Source organism: Rhincodon typus, chromosome 32, assembly GCF_021869965.1.
Source record: "Rhincodon typus isolate 14 chromosome 32, sRhiTyp1.1, whole genome shotgun sequence".
Lineage (NCBI taxonomy): Eukaryota > Metazoa > Chordata > Chondrichthyes > Orectolobiformes > Rhincodontidae > Rhincodon > Rhincodon typus.
The window spans coordinates 31,902,131-31,927,257 of record NC_063363.1 but is presented as its reverse complement, the minus strand read 5'-3'; the positions used below and the strand labels follow the sequence as shown (position 1 = coordinate 31,927,257).

The 25,127-nt window shown below is 44.3% G+C and overlaps 1 protein-coding gene across 1 annotated transcript in view; it reads right to left on the bottom strand.

Moving 5' to 3' along the window:
- The window catches only part of LOC125486706 (CMP-N-acetylneuraminate-beta-galactosamide-alpha-2,3-sialyltransferase 4-like), a 159,587-nt gene that overhangs the window by 55,166 nt on the left and 79,294 nt on the right, over window positions 1–25,127 (bottom strand). The window lies entirely within an intron of this gene.

Below are 25,127 nucleotides of genomic sequence, written 5' to 3'. Positions count from 1 at the left end.
TCCCTTCCTATTCATGTAACCATCCAGACGACTCAAATAGCCACCAATGGTGCAGCAATTCACATCAAGAATACTCAAGAGAGCAGAATTGGCAAGGTTTCCTGGACAGTCAAGGGGAAAGAGGAGATTAGTGCAATTGCAGGGATGATGTCAAGTGCAGGTTGAAAGCAAAGATGGCAATTTTAAACTTGAGACCAATAATGGTCAGCGAGAATAGGCATGATAGATAAAATGATGCTCATTGCAGGTTAGGTTTCAGGAACCAACACCCAAGCTTTCAACAATCTCAACTTTATGGAGGCCAGGCAGGAATATATTGGAATAATCAAGTCATGAGGTAACAAGGACATGGCTGGGAGTTTCGCAGGTGGTTGAACAGAAGCAGGGAAGCACTCAAAGATGGTTCGCAGGCAGTCTAAGAGATGGAGCAGGATGCTCGTTGCAAGATCAATGAGAGCATCATGGTTGCAAACTGCCTTTTTCAGGCTTCAGCAGTTGTCAGGAAAAGGGATGGAGTCCTTTCATAGGGTACAAAGTTTATGGACTGTGGCTTTGGTCTTTCCAATATTTAATTGGAGGTGATTTCCATTAGCCAGCATTGGAAGTGGGACAAGAAGTCTGATAGTTTAGCAGTAGTAAGGAACTGAAAGAGGTGGTGGTAAAGTGGGCTTGTCTGTCACAAGTGTGCTTCTTAAAACGAGCCCTAGGCTATTGTATAATGTCGCCAAGGGGCAACATGTACGTGAGAAATAGAAGGAGGTCAGTGATAGATCCTTAGGGAACATCAGAGGTAACAGTATAAAAATGGGAAGAGATTATGTTGCAGGTGAATCTTTGGTTATGACAAGATAGGTAAGAATAAAAGATGTTAAATGTATGAGCGTGGATAAGTATTACAGCAAAATTTTATAGTCAAGGCTGTGTACAGATCAAAACAACGGGGGTTTGGGAGAAAGTTGCTGCAATAATCGTTAGTGATTTTAATCTTCATGTTGACTGGTCAAATCAAATTGGCAAAGTAGCCTGAAGGATGAGCTCATACAGTGTAGTCAGGACATTGTCTTAGAATAATATCTTTTGAGAAAAGGTTAAGCACTTTAGGCCTGTGGTTATTGACATTTTGAAGAGTGAGATTACGAAGCATTATGAGGTGGCTTATCTAAGGAAAGTTTATTGCTATTGAAGGCAATCCAGTGAAGATTTATTAGGCTGATACTAGGTAGGTAGGAAATTTCTTTGAAGACAGTCTGAGTAAATTGGGCCTGTACTCACCGCAGTTTAAAAGAATGAGAGGAGACCTAATTGAATAATATAAAATTCATATGGGACTTGACAGGGTTTCTGCAGAGGGGGTGTTTCCCCTTGTGGGAGAGAAGAACCAGAGGACATCATCTCAGAGTGAGGGTTTGTCCAGTTAATGCAGAGATAGGGTGGACTTTTTTCTCTCAAGAGAATATTGAGTCTGTGGAACTCTTTACTGAAGACAACTGAATTTTCTCCTTGTAATAAACGATTCAATGACTAAGGGAGTCTTGGACTATCCAAGAAGCTGCCAATTTGATGAGGCCCATCTACCCTGACAGCATATAAAGGATAAATTGACATTAGTTTAAACAGGTTCTCCATCATGTCCTAGCCAATATTTAGACATCAGCCAAAATCACTAACATAGAGTATTAGGTCCTTATCATCTTGTTGTTTGCAGGTACTTGATGTGACAAATCGACTGTGGTATCACCTATTGTGTAAAAATGGGCTCAATTCAAAAAATATTTTATTGATTGAGATGTATTTTATGATATCCTGAGAACATGACAGACTGTATGTTCTGACTTTCCTTCCTTTTAGCAATGCCACATCTGGTAGCCTTCCTCATCCTATTACAGTAAAAATGCAACTGGCTTCACGTGTGCCTTTGATCAGAGTTTTAATCTCCAGACAGAACACAAAGATGCTGCAGTACACAACAAACCCCTCCTATTTGTTCGGAATTTCATCCTTATTGGTCAGACAAGCAATGATCGAATTCCCACTTCTTGGACTTAGGGCTTTATGGGACATTTCATCTGTAATAGGAAGAAAGGGGATTTTAGATTTAAAAATATTGCTTAACTATTGCAATACAATTTCACAAATCAAAGAATGTTAGAGTAATATAGTGTTATCTACTCCACAAGAGGAGGCTGTTCAGCCCACAGACTCCATCCAGGTTCACCGAACTCCGCAGAATGGTCTCTGCATTCTTGCAGATTTATTTAATCCAATTCCCATCCAATTTCCCTTTGAAATCATTGTTTCTGCTTTTACCATCAGCATGGGCAATTAGTTACGGGTCATAACCACTCACTGCAAAAAAAAAGCTTTTCTTTCAGGTTGCCCCTGAATTTGTTGTCCAAAATCTTAAATCAATGTCCCTTAGTCCTTGTCCCATCAGTTAATGGAAACATTTTCTTCATCTGTAGCGTATCCGACCCAGTAATAATTGTGAGCAGTGCTATCAAGTTATCCTGCAATCCAAGGAGAAAATCACAACTTTCCACAACTAACCTTGTGGCTAAAATCTACCAACACTAGGACTATTCTAGCAAGTCTTTTCTACACCTACTCAAGGAACCATTACATCTTTCCTAGAGTGTGGTGACCCGACTGGACACAGCGTTAAGCCGGAAATCTGAAACAGAAATAGAAATTGCTGGAGAAACTCAATATCTGTGGACTGAAAGCAGAGATAACTTTTGAGTTCAGTGACTCTTCATCAGAACATCAGAACTTCAAGTCTGATGAGGAGTCACCAGATTCAAAACGTTAATTTTTTTTTTCTCTCTCTACAGATGCTGTCAGACTGGCTGAGTTTCTCCAGTACTTTGTTTTGTTTCAGGACACAACACTCTTGTTGTGGATGAACCTGAACTTCAAAATGGCTCAGCATAACTTCTCTACCTCCGTATTCAATGCCTGTATTTGGGAAGCCCAATATCCCATGTGCCTTGCTGACTACCAGCTCATAAGTATCCAGCCTCCTTCAAGTATCAATGCAAATACAACCCCAGTCCCTCTGTTCTTGTACACTCCTTTGAACTATGGTATTAACTTATATTATCAACTATTTGCCACCTGTGGAGCTCACATTGATTGTGCTCTATGTCTAAAGGGAATCAAGATAATTCCTGGAACAGAAATTGAAGTTCTTCAATGAGGAACCCAGAGGAGGTTGTGAATGAGATTGACAATATATGTGCTGGATGTACTGCTAATCTAATTCTCAAGATCTATCCTGCTGTTTAGTAAGTCATTTATAGTTTAAAGTCCAGCCTGACAATTCAAGTTTAATTTATATTAAATTTGGGTTTTAGATTAGAGGAGGCTCATCTCTTGTATGTTAAAAGTCCTTTTGTTCTAAACTGTGGAACTTTGTGGGTTTTTTTTGTAAATAACCAGGTCTTTGGACTTCCTATTTATAAACATCTTCATCTTCAGTTGCTTCATCAATGACCTTCCCTCCAACATCAGATCAGAAGTGAGCACATTTGCCAATGATTGCACAATGTTCAGCATCATTTGCGACTCCTCAGATACTGAAGCAGTTCATATTCTAATGCACCAAGATCTGAACATTACCCAGGCTTGGGTTGACAAGTTGCAAGTAACATTTGTGTCATACAAAAACCAGGCAATGACTATGTCCAATAAGGGACAATCGAACCATTGCCCCTTGACATTCAATGGTGTTGCCATCACTGAATCCTCCACTATCAACATCCTGGGGGTTATCATTGACTAGAAACTCAACAGAACTCACCACATAAACACAGTGGCTACAAGAGCAGGTCAGAGGCTAGGAATACTGCAACGAGTAACTCACCTCCTGACTCCTCAAAGCCTGTCCACCATCGACAAGGCACAAGTCAGGAGTGTGATGGAATACTCCCTACTTGCCTGGATGGGTGCAGCCCCAACAACACTCAAGAAGCTTGATACCATCCAGGACAAAGCAGCCCACTTGATTGGTACTACATTGCCATTGATGCTCAGTAGCAGCAGTGTGTACTATCTACACGGTGCAATGCAGAAATTACTAAAGATCCTTAGGCAGCACTTTCCAAACCCATGACCACTTCCACTAGAAGAATAGAGACAGCAGATAAATGGGAAGATGATCACATGCAAGTTCGCCTTCAAGCCTCTCACTATCCTGTCTTGCAAATATATCATCGTTGCTTCACCATCACTAGTTCAGAATCCTCGACTTCCCTCCCCCAAGGGTATTGTATGCTAATCTACAGCATGTGAACTGCAGCATTCAAGAAGGCAAATCACCACCCTGTTCAAGGGCAATTAGGCCAGGTAACAAATGCTGGCCCAGCCAGTGCTGCCCACATTCCATGAATGAATAAAAGCAAACTTACTGATCTCCATCAACAAAGCCTGTCCACCATCTACAAGGCACAAGTCAGGAGTGTGATGGAATACTCCCCACTTGCCTGGATGGGTGCAGCTCCAGCAACACTCCAGAAGCTTGACACCACCCAGGACAAAGCAGCCCCCGCTTGATGAGCACCACATCTATTGACCTTAAGATTCGACCACCAATGCGCAATAGTGTTGGAACTTCCACTTTTTTTTTAATTTTTCCCACTTTTAGTTGGAATCGTGAATCGTGAGTTGAAGGTGCAGCAGCTTGTTTAAAAAAAAAGGAAAGAACAAACAAACTGATAACTGTTTATGGGGATAGTAGGAACTGCTGATGCTGGAGAATTTGAGATAACAAGGTGTAGAGCTGGATGACCACAGCAGGCCAAGCAGCAGTGGAGGAGCAGGAAAGCTGATGTTTCGGGTCGAGACCCTTCTTCAGAAATTTTCTTTTTTGGGTCTTTGCTTAGAAAATAATTGCAGGTTAATTTTTATTCAAAGAATCCTGGAGACTTTTTGGCTTCAGAGGCGCGTTATGTTTAAGACTAGCAGATGTTTGGTTGTTAAAATCGGCCTTCACAGGGTTGCAGGTGCCAACCAGATCAAAGGAAATGTTGAAAAACAATGAGAGACCAAAATTTGAACAGAGTTTTAGTCAGAAGGCATTTGGCTATGAAAGGTACAGTGTAGAATTTTGGTAGCTTTTGTGTAATCCCCCAATTATCAAATTTTTGAAAGCTTGGAGAATAGAATCCTAGTTATGAGAATTAAGTGAATATTCCTTAGACCCTATTGGAAGCTGTTTGCATTGACCAGTGTCTTCAGAAAACAAGCAAGATACAAGTTCAAACAAAAAAAAGAGAAATTGCTGGACAAACTCAACAGGTCTGGCGGCATGTGTGAATAGAAAACAGCATTAACGTTTTGAATCCAGTGACTCTTGTGTCTGTGATACAATGTATTGTTGCAACTATTTAAGTGGTCATCTGCATCTTAGCTGCATCTTACAAGTTGCATCTGTTTTATTTATTGTTTAATTCATTCTTTAACTGTGTCTGTCTGTCTATGTGCAAGTGGGGTAATGGTTAAAGAAGTTTGAGCTAAAGTCATAGCCATTAACTAGATTACTTTTTCGTTTAACTTTGCCCTGTTAAAGTGACAATATTAATAAGTTTTTTTTGCTTTAAGTATAAATTTTGCATCTGGTATCAGTTATTCATAAAGTCTGTTTAGGAGCCACTGGGGCTTTTAAGGATCTTTGAATGGTTTAATTTTTGCTGTTTTGCCAAGACAGATAGGGAGGCTTATTCAGTCTGTCTTATATCTCCATATCATTACAAAACTGGGGACCCCTCCAGGATCTTGGTATGCCTTATAGCAATAATCTGACACCAAGTCTCTACACAGGCTTATGATGGCATTGAAAATTGTTGAAGATTTTTTGAAAGTGTCAGAAAGTTCCCTAGTATGGTTGCAAGGCACTACTAAACCTAAACTAGCACAGTTAGCCAGAAGTAGTAGGAACTGCAGATGCTGGAGAATCTGAGATAACAAGGTGCAGAGCTGGATGAACACAGCAGGCCAAGCAGCATCAGAGGAGCAGGAAGGCTGACGTTTCGGGCCGAGACCCTTCTTCAGAAATGGGGGAGGGGAAGGGGGTTCTGAAATAAATAGGGAGAGAGGGGGAGGTAGATAGAAGATGGATAGAGGAGAAGATAGGTGGAGAGGAGACAGACAGGTCAAAGAGGCGGGGATGGAGCCAGTAAAGGTGAGTGTAGGTGGGAAGTTAGGGAGGAGATAGGTCAGTCCAGGGAGAACGGACAAGTCAAGGGGGCAGCATGAGGTTAGTAGGTAGGAGTTGGGGGTGGGGACTGAGGTGGGAGGAGGGGATAGGTGGGAGGAAGGACAGGTTAGGGACGCGGGGACTAGCTGGGCTGGTTTTGGGATGCGGTGGGGGGAGGGGAGATTTTGAAGCTTCTGAAGTCCATATTGATACCATTGGGCTGCAGGGTTCCCAAGCGGAATATGAGGTGCTGTTCCTGCAACCTTCGGGTGGCATCGCTGTGGCACTGCAGGAGGCCCAGGATGGACATGTTGTCTGAGGAATGGGAGGGGAGTTGAAATGGTTCGCGACTGGGAGGTGCAGTTGTTTAGTGCGAACCGAGCGTAGGTGTTCCGCAAAGCGGTCCCCAAGCCTCTGCTTGGTTTCCCCGATGTAGAGGAGGCCACAACGGGAACAGCTGATACAGTATACCACATTAGCAGATGTGCAGGTGAACATCTGTTTGATGTGGAAAGTCTTCTTGGGGCCTGGGATGGGGGTGAGGGGGTAGGTGTAGGGGCAGGGTAGCAACTTCCACCCCTCAGTGGTCGAGAATGCCCTCGACCGTGTCTCCCGCATTTCCCACAACTCATCCCTCACACCCGCACCCTGCAATAACAACCAAAACAGAATCCCACTCGTCCTCACGTACCACCCCACCAACCTCGGGATCCAACGCATCATCCTCCGACACTTCCGCCATCTGCAATCCGACCCCACCACCAAAGACATTTTTTCCCTCCCCACTCTTATCTGCTTTCCGGAGGGCCCACTCTCTCCGGGACTCCCTTGTCCGCTCCACACTACCCTCCAGCCCCACCACACCTGGCACTTTTCCCTGCAACTGCAGGAAGTGCTACACCTGCCCCTACACCTCCCCCCTGACTCCCAGCCCAGGCCCCAAGAAAACCTTCCACATCAAACAGACGTTCACCTGCACATCCGCTAATGTGGTATACTGTATCTGCTGTTCCCGATGTGGCCTCCTCTACATCGGGGAAACCAAGCAGAGGCTTGGGGACCGCTTTGCAGAACACCTACGCTCAGTTTGCACTAAACAACTGCACCTCCCAGTCACGAACCATTTCAACTCTCCCTCCCATTCCTCAGACGACATGTCCATCCTGGGCCTCCTGCAGTGCCACAACGATGCCACCTGAAGGTTGCAGGAACAGCAACTCATATTCCGCTTGGGAACCCTGCAGCCCAATGGTATCAATGTGAACTTCACAAGCTTCAAAATCTCCCCTCCCCCTACCGCATCCCAAAACCAGCCCAGCTTGTCCCTGCCTCCCTAACCTGTCCTTCCTCCCACCTATCCCCTCCTCCCACCTCAGTCCCCACCCCCTCTCCTACCTACTAACCTCATCCCACCCCCTTGACCTGTCCGTCCTCCCTGGACTGACCTATCTCCTCCCTAACTCCCCACCTACACTCACCTTTACTGGCTCCATCCCCGCCTCTTTGACCTGTCTGTCTCCTCTCCACCTATCTTCTCCTCTATCCATCTTCTATCCACCTCCCCCTCTCTCCCTATTTATTTCAGAACCCCCTTCCCCTCCCCCATTTCTGAAGAAGGGTCTCGGCCCGAAACGTCAGCTTTCCTGCTCCTCTGATGCTGCTTGGCCTGCTGTGTTCATCCAGCTCTACACCTTGTTATCACAGTTAGCCAGAAGACTGGAAATAAATTTGCCAGAGCAAGCTCAGAAGGCAGACATTACAGATTTAATAATGCAACAGTTAGGTTTCATGAAATTGTAGAAGCCAAGTAGTATGGGCAATACATGGAATGCATCAGTGAACTGAGATCAGCAGTTAAGGCAATTGGAAAATTTTTTAAAAATGGAGACAGAATTCCAAAGAGTGGCCAAAGAGAAAGAAAGGGCAGAAAGAAGTGAGGAAAATGAGAAAGAATTCCAAAGAGTATTTGAACTTAAATAAACTTGAACTGGAGAGAACATGGGAGAAAAGAGATAGGAATTGAGGGGGAAAAAGAAGAGAATGGGCATTTAAATTAGATTAATGCAGCTTTCGCAAGCTAAACCAAAGCTTTGTGGACACATGGAAGAAGAAAGTTCTCATCATAATGCATGGTTCAGTCAGCAGGTATTTAAGGTTGTGCAGGCTTTGCCAACATTCTGAAGAAAAGGATGCTGAAGCATTTTTCTTGTCATTTGAGAAGATAGCAAGACAAATGAGATGGCCAAAAGCAGGTTGGATTTTGTTCATACAAAGTAAATGAATTGGTAAAGTACACGGAACTTATGCATACCTATTGGAGGAGTGCTCTAGGCATTATGAGGTGAAAAGGGCTGTTCTAAGTACATATGAGTCGGCCCCAGAAGCATACTGGCAAAAGTATAGGACTTTACAGAAACAGCCTGGAAAAATTTATGCTGACTTAAACCGGATAATGTTGACAGGTAAATAACAGTTTTAAAAGCTGGGCCAACTTATGATGCTGTCAGAGAATTTTTTTTTAGAATTTAAAACTTCCCTACATTCTATAGAAAGAACGAAGTGTGATAACTGCAGGAAAAGCAGCTACAATAGCTGTTGATTATGAGCTGCCCCATAAACATTTCATTCTGGCAGCCCCAGAAATTTGAGAGCCAGAAAAAACTGGGAAAGTGAAAGAAAGGGGGCGAGCCAGGGTTCAGAACAGACAGGGGCGGGTGGGGGGGGAGAGGGGTGGAATTCCTTTAGAACTTCTCCTCAGTCAGATGGAAATTGCTGAGGGTGGAGGTAACGTTTGCAAGCTTAAATGTTTCTATTGTAGTATGTTGGGCCATGTTTGTTTGGAAGTTTCAACATAAACCCATGGGAATAACAGGAATTGGTAAGAATGAGTCAAAGGGACCACGAAAAGATAATACCATGGACCAGGTTGTAGCTCTAACTATAATAAAAAGACCGGGGTGAATTCTGTTGTTAACAAAGAAATACATAAGGTAGATGAGAGATATGCAGGACTTTTGTTGAAAAGAAGGGTGACCCTGTTTTCTTCAGGTGAGGTCACCAAACCCACAGCTACACTCAATGATACAGGGGCAACACAAAACACTTTTACTGGGAAAAACTGAGTTTCCCTTCCAGAGAGTTCGATCAGAGATAGTTATGAATAAATAGGACTCGCAGGGAATATATTGCGATTCCATTGTACAAAGTACAACTGGAATTGATTTGTTATCAAGAAAAGTAATGGAGTAGTAAAGACATTACCTATTGAGAGAGTAGGCTTAAACTTTTGGGTAACAGTTTATTGGGACTAGAGGTTGTTGTTGTGCCCATGTTTATGGCATGTTTCAAAGGAGGTTCAAGAAGCAGATCAATTACAGGAACAGGTTCCAGGTATTTTTCCCTTGTGTGCAGTATGCAGGGCAATGGTCAATAAATGTAAATGTGATACCACAAGCAAATAAAAAGACAAGCTGAAACTTGCCTGAAAGGTGAAGATAATCTAGGTGGAATGTTTGCTTTTACATCACTAATTGGTGCACTAAAAGCATATTCTGAATTAAATAAATTGGTACAGTCAGCTCGCACTGAGGTAGAGACTGGAGGAGCTTTGGAGTGTTGTTATCTTAAGAATGGAGTGCTGATGAGGAAGTGACGATTCCTCAGAGACCCACAGATGAAGAATGGCCAGTTGTACATCAGATAGTTGTACCCTGTCTATATGTCCCTTACAATTTTATATGTCTCAACTCATGGAGTGAGTATCCAAAGGATTGGGATAAAGGGTTAGATTTTTCTCTTATTTACAACAAGGGGATCCGAAAAGGAAATCCAAATGAATCTACTGGCTTCAGCCTATTTGAATTAGTTTCTGGACGTGAAATAAGATGACCATAAAAATTAATTGTTAAATCAGAAAAGATAATCTTCAATATTAGAGGATGTGTCCATGTTTTTCAACAAGTTAACAGGAGCATTCAGAGCTGGCAGAAACCTATGAAAACTTCCTAAAATAGAATGAAGGATTGGGCAAATAAATATGCAATAGCTCAAAATTTCAAAACATCGGGTGCAGTTTTAACACTGTTTCCTTTACAAGGTGAGCCACTATAAACAAAATTAATTTGCCCTATAAAGTAGCTAAAAAGGAACAGCTAATGCATGTAAAATTAAGCAAAGAAATGACTAAAATGCGTATTTAAATAATTATTTCTGCCATGGCAATGCCTGAAGTTGTACTCTGTATTTACTCATGTTCATTTTGAAAGCTGGCATTGAGATGCCTTGAAGATAATAATGGGAATAAATTGTAAATTTCTTTGAAAAGACAATTCTGGCAGCCATTGCACACATCAGACAAACCCTGCAGACAGTCTTTGTGAAACCCACTAGATCTACAAAGTGCTGAAATCTAACTCTCCCAGAAGCTAATAATGAGAGGTTATGCTGAAGATTACCTCAATATCTGTGTTATTGTGGAAAGGATTGTCACATCCCAGTTCCAAACTCCCAAGCAGTTCCATGTCAATGAACTGCCTATTGAGTGACAATGTCCCCTTTGAATCCTGGGCTCCAAGGTTTGGGTGTTTAATTGTCAAATCTTGCAAATACTGTTTGTTATTCACTACAGCCAACAACTTGATTGTTAAAATGATTGGCTTTTTTAGCCCATTCCCCACGTTATTATTGAACTTTCTCTGTATTTCTGAAGTCTAAAAATAACCATTGGTCATTTTTTAGACTGTCTAATGAATCAAAGCATAAACATTTTTCTTTTGGTTTACCATTGTGGGTATTGCTGATGAAACCACCAGATCTTGCCATCCTAAATTACCCTGAGCAGATGATGGTGAGCTGGCAACTTGAATTTTATTTTCTTAAGTCCCACAATGTTTTTAAGCTAGGAATTTCCAGGATTCTGACTCAGCAAGCATGGGAATTAGTGATATATCGGATGAATGAGCTCCCAAAAATGTTCAGCAAGCTTGATACCAACAACAGCTGGCATTCAATCTACAAGCTTCAACATTCAGTCTCTCCACCACTAATGCACAGCAACAGGTAGCATCTACAAGATGTCGTTCAACATCTCACCAAGGCTACCCTGGCAGCACCTTCCAAACCCATGACCTCGACCACTTAAAAGGCAGGGGCAGCAGATGCAAAGGAACACAAACATCTGAAAGTTTCTGTCCAACCCACACACCATCCTGACTTGGAACGATATCATCATTCCTTTACTGTCACTGAGTCCGAATCCTGAACTCCCTTTCAAACAGAAACCGAAAGAACTGCGGATGCTGTAAATCAGGAACAAAAACAAAGTTGCTGGAAAAGCCCAGCTGGTCTGGCAGCATCTGTGGAGGCAAAAACAGAGTTAACGCCTCTGGTTCGGTGATCCTTTCTCAGAACAGGAAGGGTCTGAGGAAGGGTCACCAGACCTGAAACATTAACTCTGTTTTTTCCTTCACAGTTGCTGCCAGACCTGCTGAGCTTTTCCAGCAACTTTGTTTTTGTTCCCTTTCAAACAGCACTGTGACTGTCCCTCTACCACAGGGACTGCAGCAGTTCAAGAAGGCAACTCACCACCACCTTCTCTAGGTCAGCATAAAATTAGCCAATGCATGTGAACCAATATTAACTAAATCCAAGTCAGGATGGTGCTTGGCTTGAAAGTGAACAACCATTTCTTGGGTCTTCTGCTGCTTCTCTGCAATAACTTCAATGGAAACCCAGCTGTTTTTTGTAAGTTCTACCAGTAGTGTTTATGAATTCCCAAGAAATGCAGAATTACTATCTGAACTGAAGAAAGGCAATAATCAGAAAAAAAGACAATTGAAACCTAAGACTGTCCTGCCATCTTATCTCACTCATTGAAGTCCACCTTTCTGGCACATAATCTCCCTCATCTGAAACCTTCTTGCTGTTACCTTATCCTATGGAATCTCTTCTCTCTGGCACCATTCCCATTGAAACCATACTGGAAATGCAAACTCATAGCAACCCAACTCTCCCAGAGTGCTGCCAGTGATCTAATGATTGGACAAATCCCATTCCTCTCAGATCCTCAATTTTCACCAAATCCTCATTGCCAAACAACCCTGTCCTTTCAAAGCCCAGACCGTTCCTGCCCTCATTCTCTGTCAGCGCAGACACCTCCAAAACTCTCTCAGAATCGTTCAGGGATCGTATCACACAGCTCCAGAACAGGTGCAATTTCCTTTTAAGACTTAATCCTCTAACACTCGAACACTTCAGCTTATGCTGTTGATCTCGTTACTCACTCGCATCAAATTCCATCCTTCTCGCAGCCAAAATTATCCTTGAAGCTGTTTGCGTGTGTGTTCCTGAACAAGCCCACCTTGGATTGTCCTCTAACCCACACTGATACCGATTACCTCGATGCCCTAACACTCCCACCATAGTCCCATCTCGCTGGGGCATGAGCAATTTCCCAAGCTGTCCCTCTATTATCCTATCCTCCAACTCTCGAGCAAACCCTGAGTACTCCAACCCTTACCGAAATCTATCCGGCCAGCACCAGAATTTGAATCTCCATTCTCTTGCCCCTAATCCTGGTGGTTCCCAGACTCTCCAGCTAACTGCTTTCACTTTGAAACCTATCCCCTTTCCGTTTTCACCATCTGGCGAAATGGATTAACCTGGCATTTGGTTCCGAATATTTGTCGAAAATTTCATCTTTTTTTTTAAAAAAGCCCTCCAGTCCTTAATTTGTAATAATTCTCTACAGTCGCGTAATCTGCATGCATTAAAATTTGAGTTTCAGGTCTTAAAATGGATTTTTAGAGTTTCTATAATTCGGATCCGTCTCGTTGCTACTCTAAATACTCTTCCAAATACACCCCTTTTCGCTCTCAGCATCCCACTGAATTCTGTAACATTTAGTACGTTACTAGCTCTAACTGAAATACACCCCATTACTGCGCTCCCCGCACACATCATTACAGCAAGCAGAAATTATGTTTCACAGTCGCACTGCTCCAAACACATATATTCAGCACAGGTCTAGGCCCGAAACGTCAGCCTCTCTGCTCCTATGATGCTGCTTGGCCTGCTGTGTTCATCCAGCCCTGCACCTTGTTGTCTCGGATTCTCCAGCATCTGCAGTTCCTACTATCTCTCTCACAGATATTCAGCATTTCCTCGCCTTCTTATCACTCAATTCATCTTCCGTTTCACTGGCCTTTAGTCCTCTCCCTCTTCTTTAAAAGTGCTCATTTAACAAGTCTGAGAGCAGCATCAGAGGAGCAGGAAAGCTGACGTTTCAGGTTCACACCCTTCATCAAGAATGGCGAGAGGGAAGTGAGCTCCGAAATGAATAGAGAGAGGAGGGGTGGGGCTGAGGGAAGGTAGGTGGGAAGGTGATAGGTGAGTGTAGGTAGGGAGTAGTGGGGGTTGGTCAGTGAGGTGGGAGGGGCGGACAGACGGGAGAGAAGAGGAACAGATTGTGTCAGATCAAGTGGGCAGGGATGGACATGGGATGAGGTTGGGGGTGGAGAGATTTTAAAACTAATGAATTCCATGTTTAGGTCATCGGGCTGTAGGCTCCCGAGGCGAAAATGAGGTGCTGCTCCTCCAGTTTGTGGGTGGTGTCATTGTGACACTGGAGAAGGCCCAGGATGGACATGTCACCCAGGGAGTGGAAAGGGGAATTAAAATGGTTGGCGATCAGAAGGTGATGTTGTTTGTCATGAACAGAGCATAGATGCCCTACAAAACAGTCTCTGAGTCTCCACTTAGTCTCACCGATGTCGAGGAGGCCACATTGGGAGCAACGGTTACAGTATGCCAGGTTGAAGGATGTACAGGTAAACCCCTGTGTGATACGAAAGGTTTGTTTTGGGCCTTGGATAGAAGTGAGGGGGGAGGTGTAAGGGCAGGTGTAGCACTTCCTGTGGTTACAGGGAAAGGTGCCGAGTGTGGTGGGTCTAGTGGGGAGTGTGGAGCGGACGAGGGAGTCGTGGAGAGAGCCGTTCCTACAAAAGGAAGATAGGAGTGGGGAGGGAAATATCTCTTTGGTTGTGAGGACGGATTGTAGTTGCGGAAGTGGCGGAGAATGATACGTTGGACGCGGAGGTCGATGGGGTGTTATATGAGGACCAGGGGGATTCTGTCTTTATTTTTGTTGGGGGGGAGGGAGTGTGAGGGCAGAAGTACAGGAAATACAAGAGATGCAGTTGAGGGCATTTTCGATCGCCGGAGGGAGGAAGTTATAGTCCTTGAAATAGGAGGACATCTGGGATGTGCGGGAGTGGATGGGGCACAGGCTGAGGAATTAGGAGTATGGGATCGCATTTTTGCAAGAGGGTGGGTGAGAGGAGGTATAGTCTAGGTAGTTATGGAAGTCGGTGGGCTTAAAATACATGTCAGTTTCAAGACGGTCACTAGACATGGAGACTGAGAGGTCCAGGAAGGAAAGAGAGGTAGCAAGGATTTCGTCCAGGCAAATTTGAGGTTGGGGGGAAAGGTGTTAGTAAAGTTGATGAACTGTTCAAGCTCCTCATGGAAGCATGAGGCAGCATTGATAAAGTCATCAATGTCGTGGAGGAAGAGGTGAGGGATGGCAGCGGAAGAGGGACTGTTCCACGTAACCTACAAAGAGGCAGGTATAACTTGGGCCCATGCGGGTACCCATGGCCACCCCCTTTGTCTGTAGAAAGTGGGAGGAGTTGAAGGAGAAGTTGTTAAGAGTGAGGATGAGTTCAGTTAAGCGGATGAAGGTGTCAGTGGAGGGGGACTGGTCGGGCCTGTGGGAGAGGAAGAAGCAGAAGGCGTTTAGGCCAGCTCTGTGGGGGATACAAGTGTGCAGGGATTGGATGTCCATAGTGAAGATGAAGTGTTGGGGACTAGGGAATTGGAAGTCTTGGAGGAGGTGGAGGGCGTGGGTGGTGTCCCGGACATAGGTGGGGAGTTCCTGGACCAGTGGGGATAAAACTGAGTCAAGGTAAGTGGAGATGAGTTCGGTGGGGCAGGAGCAGGCAGAGACAATGGGTCGGCCGGGACTGTCAGGTTTGTGGATTTTGGGAAGGAGATAGAAACGGGCGGTGTGGGGTTGGGGAATGATGAGGTTGGGGTCTGTGCGTGGGAAATCACCTGAGGTGATGAGGTTATGAATGGTTTGAGAGACGATGATTTGGTGATCAGGGGTTGGGTCAGAATTGAGGGAGCGGTAGGAGATGTCAGAGAGTTGGCACCTGACCTTGGCAATGCAAAGGTCAGTGTGCCATACCACCACTGCGCCCCCCCCCCCTTATCTGCAGGTTTGATGGTGAGGTTAGGGGTGGAGCGGAGGGCTGCACATTCCATGGGGGAGAGGTTGGAGTAAGTGAGAGGGAGGGAGAGATTGAGGCGATCAATGTTACAATGGCAGATGGAAATGAAGAGGTCGAGGGAGAGTAGGAGGCCCTGGGGTGGAGTCCAGGAGGATGAGGTGTGTTGGAGGTGGGAGAAGGGGTCGTTAGAGGGTGGGTTAGACTCGCAGTTAAAGAAATAGGCGCGCAGGCAGAGGTGGCAGAAAAAGAGTTCAATATCGAAACGTGAATGGAATTCATTGATGTGTGAGCGGAGGGGAATGAAGGTGAGTCCTTTACTGAGAGGCTGACCGTCATCCTCAGTGAGGGGGAGGTCTGGGGGGATGGTGACGACCCGGCAGGGTTTGGGACTGGGGCTAGGTGTAGAGTTGTTTGTAGAGCTGGAGCTGGTTGTGGGGGTGGAGACTGTCTCAGGAGCAGAAGTGACATCTCAAGACGGGACATTCCCAAATGACAACATCTTCTGGTCACCAACCATTTTAACTCCCCCTCCCACTCCCTGGGCAACATGTCTATCCTGGGGAACAGGAAGTTGACGTTGAAGCTTATTTCTGAAGAAGGGTCCAGACCTGAAATGTCAACTCTTCTGCTTCTCTGATACTACCTGGCCTGCTGTGTTCCTCCAGCTCCACACTGTGTTATCATTGAACAAATCTGTTATTTTCTCACTTTCAATTCCAGCATTGTCTGTTTCTGCCTTTACTCAGCTCACATCAACTTCCACTATACTTTTCTGCTGATTACAAAAAACTCAAGTTAGCCCGACAAACCCTTTTCCTGTTCCTGTTTTTACAGCTTCATTCATTGCCGCTCTCCCAATGTCACCTTAAAAGAATAATTGATGTAATCCTGTGTTTTACACTATTTGACAGTTAGTTGCCAATCCTGATAGGTGAAACTTCTGAATTTAAGGGTGGCTAGGTTTTACATAATTTTATTTATCTCCACACCTGACAGAGCCAGAGGAGTCATTAAACCTTGTTCCCTCCCAAACACAGGTGCACAGAACTCCCAGCAAATAATTTATATTACTTTGTTTCTAAATTAGGCAATGCAAATATTACATTTTCAGCTTGCCTCGCTTTATTGGCAATTTGCCTCTCTTCCTCCACTTTAAAAGTGCTCATTTAACAGGTCACTCATTTTCTTATTTTTCAATTCCAGCATTGCCTGTGTCTGCTTTTATTAAGCTCATTGTCAACTTCCACTACCAGTTGTTTATGGGATGTGGGGGTCACTGGCTGGGTCAGCATTTATTGCCCATCCCTAGTTACCCTTGAGAAGGTGGTGGTGAGCTGCTGCAGTCAATGTGCTGTAAGTAGACCCACAATGTCATTAAGAAGGGAGTTCTACAATTTTGACCCAGTAACAGTGAAGGAACAGAGATATATTTCCAAATCAGAATGGTATGTGTCTTGAAGGGGAACTTGCAGATGGGGTGATGTCCCATGTGTCTATTGCCCTTGTCCTTCTTGATGATTGTGGTCATAGGTTTGGAAGGTGTTGACTAAGGAACCATGGTTCATTTCTGCAATGCATTTTGTAGATGGTACACACTGTTGCTACTGAGTATCAGTGGTAGAGAGAATGAATGTTTGTGGATGTGGTACCCATCAAGCAGGGCTGCTTTGTTCAAGCTTTTGAGGATTCCATCACCCTCCTGACATGTTCCTTGCAGATGGTAACAGGCTTTGAGAGCCAGGAGGTGAGTTACTCACTGCCATATTCCTAGCTTCCAACATGTTTTTGTAGCCACTGCATTTGTATGGCTAGTCCAGTTCAGTTTCTGGTCAATGGTGATGCCCAAGATATTGATAGTAAGGGATTCATTCATGATCATGCCATTGAATGTCAAGGGACAATGGTTAGATTCTGTTTTCCTGGAGATGGTCATTGTCTGATAATTGTGTGATGCAAATGTGACACACTCTTGTAAGCCCAAGCATCGATATTGTCCAGGTCTTGCTGCATTTGGACATGGACAGTTTCAGTAACTTAGGAGTCATGAATGGTGCTGAACATTGTGCAATCATTGGCCAACTTGAGACCTTATAACAGAGGGAAGGTCATTGATGAAGCAGCTGAAAATGGTTGGGCCTAGAACACTATCCTGACAAACTCATGCAGTGATGTCCTGGATCTGAGATGACTGACCTCTAACAATCACAATTATCTTCTTATGTCAGGGGTATGACTCCAGTCAACAGAGAGTTTTCCGCCAACTCCCATGGACTCTAGTTTTGCTAGTGCTCCTTAATGCTGCACTTGGTCAAATAAAGCCTTACTTTCAGAGGGTTCAAGGAGAACAGAACAAATTATCCAAATAAGATAAAGATGCAGGGCCAAGTGATGTGTTGTACCTGGAGCAGGGGATCCCGTTGCTGTTCACAGTGAACACATTTGTAGCAAGTGTTGGTTGGTTGAGGAACTCTGGCTCAGATTTGATGAGCTAGAATCTGAGCTTTGAACACTATAACACATCAGGGTGTAGGCATTCTGGTTGTGATCAGTAAAACTGCTGCTGTTTTAGGTGGTTTGGATCGCCCCCAGATCCCTGGTTCTGACACTGGACTTAATTTAGCAATGTGAAGTGAATAAGGCAGTAGATAGGGGTTTCAGAGCTAAGAATCTCTGCATTTATTAAATACAAAGGTGCTTATATCACAAGAAATAAAAGGCAAATGTAATAAACAGGGAAATAATACAAAGGTGAATAAATTACAAGAGATAAAAAAAAATACAAAATAGTGAAACTGACACTACGAGTTATTAAATTAACACAGGCTAAATACTATTAGAACCTAAACAGTAGTTTCAAACACTGACACTGTAATTAGACTTCATGACCTTGCGGTGCCCTGCACTGTCAGTGACCCACCTTCCCCTCCCTGCTAGCTAGGTCGGACACTGGGGATAAACACATTTTGAATCACAGCTGGCCATTCCCTCTTGCCGGTGTTCTTTTAGAGTTGAGGTGTGAATTGGATTTTCTAACTGAACAATGGTTCCAGGCAGCTGTCCCTGTGACTATGTACTTCCGTAGTGCATAGCCCAGCTGCCCCTTTTTTTCCAGTTTTCAAAGTTCTGTTAAAAGTCCAGGGTTTTGTTAAAAATCCAGGGTTTTGATTTGGAAATGACAGGGATTTTTGCTCAATTCTAGGGAAGGGGAGAGTTACCTGGACACTGTGTTTTAGGAGGCAGTCACACACCTTAGCCTAACTACCTCGAATTCTGTCAGTGGTCAGGGACAGGAGGGTGTGACATTAGCGAGGCAGGTCGAGGGGATCCAGGAGGTAGTGCTAAAAGAGTCTCAGTGCTTGAGCTTGTCTAAAAGGCTTAAGATCTTTGCTCCCTGTGTGGATGAGAGCTGGGGCTATAGGGAGGATGAGCAAACTGACCACAGCACCACAGGTACAGGGAACCATTCAAGAGGGGGGAGAAAAGAGAAATGGAATTGTAATTGGGGATAGTATAGTCAGGGGAATAAACACTGTTCCCCGTGGCCAGGATTGAGAGTCCAGAAGACTGTATTGCCTGCCTGTTGGCTGAGTTGGGGATATTTCACATGGGCTGCACAGGAACTTGGAGTGGGAGGAGAAAAAGATAGTTGTCATGGTCCACATAGGTACCAACGATATAGGTACTAAGAGGAAAAAGATTCTGCTGAGGGAATATGGGCAATAAGGAACTAAATTAAACAGCAGAACCAAAAAGGTAATAATCTCCAGATTACTACCTGACCCATGAGCAAATTGGCACAGGGTCAAGGACATTAAATAGGAAAACACGTGGCTCAAAGATTAGTGCGGGAGAAACAGTTTTGAATTCATGGGACATTAGCATCAGTACTGGGGAAGGAGGAAGCTGTTTTGATGAGATGGGCTGGGTCCAGAGTCCTGGTAAGTTTATACTAGGGTTGTGGATAGGGCTTTAAACTAAGTAGTTGGGGGACGGTTCAGTTACATGGAAAATTATGGAAAAAGCTAAAGAGGGGGAGAGTGCTCAGCAGAGGTTATAAAAGCTTCCAGAACAAGTAATAGGACAGAAGGTATGGAAAGGCTCAGGAATCTAACTTCAGCACTGCAGAGAAGGGACAATTATGAGAAGGGGGCCAGTCAATGCAGGGCTGAGGGTGTTGTACTTAAATACACGCAGTACATGAAACAGGGTAAATAAGCTTGTAGTGCAGATTGAAATTGGCAAGTTCGATGTTCTAGGTATGACAGAGATGTAGCTGTAAGGGGTCAGGGCTGGGAACTAAATATCCAAGGATACATGTCCTGTTGAAAGGATAGGCAGATGGGCAGAGGGGGCAGGATTGCCTTGTTAGTAAGAAATGAAATTAAATCTATAGCAAGAAGCAATATAAAGTTGGAAAGTGTAGAATTCATTTGGGTGGATTGAGGAACTGTGAACGAGAAAAGACCCTTTTGGGAGTCGTATACAAGCTTCCTAGCAATAGTCAGGACGTGGGGCAGAAAATAAATCAGGAGATACAAAAGGCATGTAAGAAAGGCACTTATTACAGTAATCATTAAGGGCTTCCACATACTGGTGGGCTAGGAAAATGAGGTTGGTCATGGATCCCAAGAAAAGCAGTTTGTGGAATATCTACGAGATGGTTCCTTTGGAGCAGCTTGTGGTAGAGCCCGAGAGGGAACAAGCAGTTTGAAAGGGAGAAGGTTGAATCAGATATGACAATGTTACAATGAGTCAAGGTAACAACAAAGACATTAGGGAGGAGCTGAGCAGAGTTGATTGGAAGGGGAGCCTAGCTGGTAAAACGGCAATGGCAGGAGTATCTGGGAGTAAAACGAGAGGCACAGCAGAAATTCATCACAGGGAAGAAGAAGCATACGAAGGGGAAGATGAGACAACTATGGCTGACCAGTGAAGTCAGGGACAGCATTAAAGCAAAAAAAATGCATACAATGTGGCAAAGATTACTGGGAAGTCAAAAGATTGGGAAGCCTTTAAAAACCAGCAAAGGATTACTAAAAAAGCAATAAGTGGGGAGAAGATAAAATATGAGGCTAAGCTAGTTAGTAATAAAGAAGAAGATTGTAAGTCATTTTAGATACATAAAAGGTAAGAGAGAGGCCAGAGAGGACATCGGACCACTGGAAAATGAGGTTGGAGAAGTAGTAATTGTGTACAAAGAAATGGCGGAGAAAGGGAGACACCAGGGGTATACTGGAACCGCAAGAGAGTCAGGGGGCAGGGGTGAGTGTAGTGGCCATCCCTAAGGAGAAGGTGCTGGGGAAGCTGAAAGGTCTGAAGGTAGATAACTTACCTGGACCAGATGGACTGCACTGCAGGGTTCTGCAGAAGATAGCTGAGGAGATTGTAGAGGCATTGGTGATGATCTGTCAGAAATCACTGGAGTTACAGAGGGTCGCAGAGGACTGAAAAATGGCTAATGTGATATCCCTGTTTAAAAGGGGAGGAAAGCAGAAGACAAGAAACCACGGTGATAGCAAGAACTGCAGATGCTGGAGTCAGGGAGTCTAGAGTCATCTTCCAACCTGGTCTACTGTATCCATTGCTCCTGATGTGGCCTCCTCTACATCAATGTGACCAAGCGCAGACCCTGGGATTGATTCACGGAGCATCTGCGCTCTGTACACAATAATCAGTAACACCTTCCAGTTAATAACCATTTTAACTCCCCTTCCCACTCCCTTGAATACATGTCCGCCCTGGGCCTCCTCCAGTGCCACAATGACACCACCCACAAACTGGAGGAGCAATGCCTCATATTCCATCTTGGGAGCCTACAGCCCGATGGCCTCAACATAGAATTCACTAGTTTTAAAATCTCCCCACCCCCAGCCTCATCCCACATCCAACCCTCCCTCTCCTCCCTGTCTCCTTGACCTGACACTGTTTGTCTTCTTTCTCATTGTCCAACCCAGCCTTCCCACTGACCAATCCCCACCACTCCCTACCTGCATCAACCTAATACCATCACACCTACCTTCCCTCAGCCCCACCCCTCTTCCATCTATTTATTTCTGAGTTCCCTTCTCCCTCCCCAGTCCTGATGAAGCGTCCGGACCCAAAACATTGACTTTCCTGCTCCTGTGATGCTGCCTGACCTGCTGTGTCCCTCCAGCTCCACACTGTATGGACAGGAAACCATAGCCAGATAACCTGACCTCGCTCATTGGTAAGATTCTAGAATCCACTGTTAAGGATGAGATTGCAGGGAACTTGGAAGTGCAAGGTAAATTAGGGCTGAGTCAGCACAGCCTCATCAAGGGAGGCGATGCCTGACAAATCTATTAGAATAACCTAACGAGCAAGTTAGACAAAGGAGAATCAGAGGACATGATCTATTTGAATTTCCAGAAGGTCTTTGACAAGGTGCAGCATAAGAGGAAGAAGAGCATAAGAGCATAAGTGGCAGATGGAATACAATGTGGGAAAGGCTGAGGTTATGCGCTTATTCCGAAGAATAGACGCATAGACTATTTTCGAAACGGGGAAATGCTTCGGAAATCTGAAGCAGAAAGGGACTTAAGAGTCCTAGTTCAGTATTCTCTGAGGGTTAACATGCAAGTTCATTGCAAGTTAGGAAAGCAAGTGCAGTGTTAGCATTCATGTCAAGAGGGCTGAAGATGTGTTGCTGAGGCTATCTAAGGCTCTGGTCAGACTGCATTTGGAAAATGGTGAGCAGTTTTGGGCCCCGTACCAAAAGGAGGATATGTTAGCCTTGGGAGCAGTGCAGAGGAGGTTTACAAGAATGATCCCAGAGATGGAGGGCTTGTTGAGGACTCTCAGTCAAATGCTTGAGCAGACTCAATGGGCCGAATGGCCTAATTCTGCTCCTATATCTTATGGTCAATCTAACCACAGAACTGGCAGCACTCATTCTTGTGACCAGTCTCCCAAGTCTTTTCTTCCCCCCTGCTCTCTGAAGCTTCATATTGTTATTAAACTGCTGCCCCAGGATTGAGGACAATTCTTCAGTTGAAGGCACACCAATGATTTTACAGAGTCATAGAATCCCTACAGTGTGGAAGCATGCCTTTCAGCCCACACTGAAGGACGTCCCATCCAGACCCACTTGCCTTATCCTATAATCCTACATTTCCCATGGCTAATCCACCCAGCCTGCACATCGCTGGACACTATGGGTAATTTAGCATGACCAATCCACCTAACCTGCACACTGTGGGAGGAAATCCACATAGACATAGGGAGAATTTGCAAACTCCATACAGACAGTCGCCCGAGGGTGGAATTGAACCCAGGTCCCTGGCTCTGTGCAAACCACTGAGCCACCTTAAAGCAGCACCTGAACAGGGACTTGAACCCTGGGCCCTCAGATTAAAAGTCTGATGCTCTGCTAACTGAGCAGTCCAGGGTCCATTTCTAAGTGCTCCTCACATCTTCCTGTTGTACACTGTGCCTCAAGTTCCAGTTGCCTTTTTACTCTTTCACAACAGGATCTACCACCTTCAATGATTTGTGCACAGAAAAAACCCCACACACTGAGGTTTGCCTCAGTGGAAGAATTAGGAAATGACAAGAGCTGGTATGTTACAAACTACAAAGCAGATGTACACTGCATCACAGGGCATCTTCCTGATGATGCTACTTTCAGAGTTTACATGAATTACAGGGGGATCTCATAGAAACTTATACAATTCTAACAGACTAGATAGGGTAAACACAAGAACAATGTTCTCAATGCCTGTAGAGTCTATGGTGATTCAATGGTTAGCACTGCTGCCTCACAGTGCCACAGAACCAGATTCAATTCTGGCCTCAAGTAACTGTGTGGAGTTTGCACGTTCTCCCTGTGTCTGAGAGATAGTAGGAACTGCAGGTGCTGGAGAATCTGAGATAACAAGGAAGAAGAAGGGTCTAGGTCCGAAACGTCAGCCTTCCTGCTCCTCTGATGCTGCTTGGCCTGCTGTGTTCATCCAGCTCTACATCTTGTTATCTCCCTGTGTCTGCATTGGTTTCCTCAGGGTTGCTTAGGGTCCAAAGCTGTGCACATCAGATGGATTAGCTGTGGGATTATGGGGACAGGGTGCGTCTGGGTGCGATGCTGTTCGGTGGGTCAGTGCGGATGTGATTGGTTGAATGGCCTCTATCTACATTGTTGGGGTTCTATGAACCAAAGGTCACAGTTTAGGGAAAAATCCATTCAGGGCTGAGATGAGGGGAAATTTGCCCATCCAGAAAGCAGTTGAGGCCAGAGCATTAAATGTTATCAAGAAAGAGATAGATATAGTCCTTAAGGCTAAAGTGTAAAGGGAGAAATTGTGAGGAGGGAAGAACCTGTTTTTTGGGTTTCCTTTGTGGAAAATGCCTTTCTGGTAACAGGCAATTTCTTTGTTTTATCTTCAAGCTCACAAATTTCCTTTGGAGGATGACCATAAGACATAGAAGTAGGTCATTCATCCCATTGAGTCCACTCTGCCATTCATCAAGATAATGACTTACATGATCATCCTTAAATTGTTTTTCCTACCTTTCCCAATAACCCTTGATTCCCTAAATTATCAGAAATCTGTCTGCCTCAGCCATGAATATGTACGTGAACTTGGTGAAACTGACGCTTTTGGTTTGCAACATCCTGCATTCTCTGGACCATGTCATTTTTTTTTACCATTTCCTGATTCCATAGATTTTCGTTGTCCCACCTCAGTGATCACTTCCATGAAGTCATATGCACCAAATTCTCAATCAAGTTTCATTCTCACTCTTTAGGCAATCTGTGCTGAAGTGTCTGTATTCCTCACTTCAACTTGAATATCTTCATTGATCCTTAGTGACTGTATTCTTGGTGAAACAGATGTGTTCGCTTCCACATTCAGAATACGTGATTATTGTTTCTCGCTAGAGATGATCTCTCGACACTAAGTTATAGTCCAATGGGTTTATTTGAATACGTAAGCTTTTGGAGCGCAGCCCCTTCGTCAGGTGAAGTGACAAAGAAGCAGACAGTCCACAGAATTTATAACTAAAAGAACAAAGGGTCACACAACTGATGAGGATGTATTAAATAAACCTAAGATGCTGTTAAATCTTCAATCAATTTGAAGGATTTAATTGAATAATATGTATATGTAAATCCCCAAATTTCTTTCAAGTCACTGTACTGAGAGAACTAAAGGTTTTCTCAATGTAAACAAGATGTGACAGTTTAGGTCAGACAATACATATTAGGTGTGAGGCCTTGTTTAGAATCTGTTCATGTTTTGGTTGGGAGTCAGAGCAGTTCTGTTTCCAAAGTAGGAATTTATAACACACCACATTGACTGACTGTCTATAAATTGTGTGCTTTCTGAACTAAATAGAATGTATCTGCAAATACAAATTCATCCCATAGATTCACGTGTGTGTGTGTGTGTGTGTGTGTGTGTGAGAGAGAGTGTGAGTGAGTGTGTGGGGGAGTGTGTGGGTGTGTGTGTGTGGAAGAGTGTGTGTGTGGGAGACTGTATGTGTGTGTGGGGGAGGGAGAGTGTGTGTGTGTGTATGCGTGGGAGTGTGTGCGCGTGTGTGTATGGGAGAGTGTGTGTGTGTGGGAGAGTGTGTGGGTGTGTGTGTGTGGAAGAGTGTGTGTGTGGGGGGGGGAGTGTGTGTGTGTG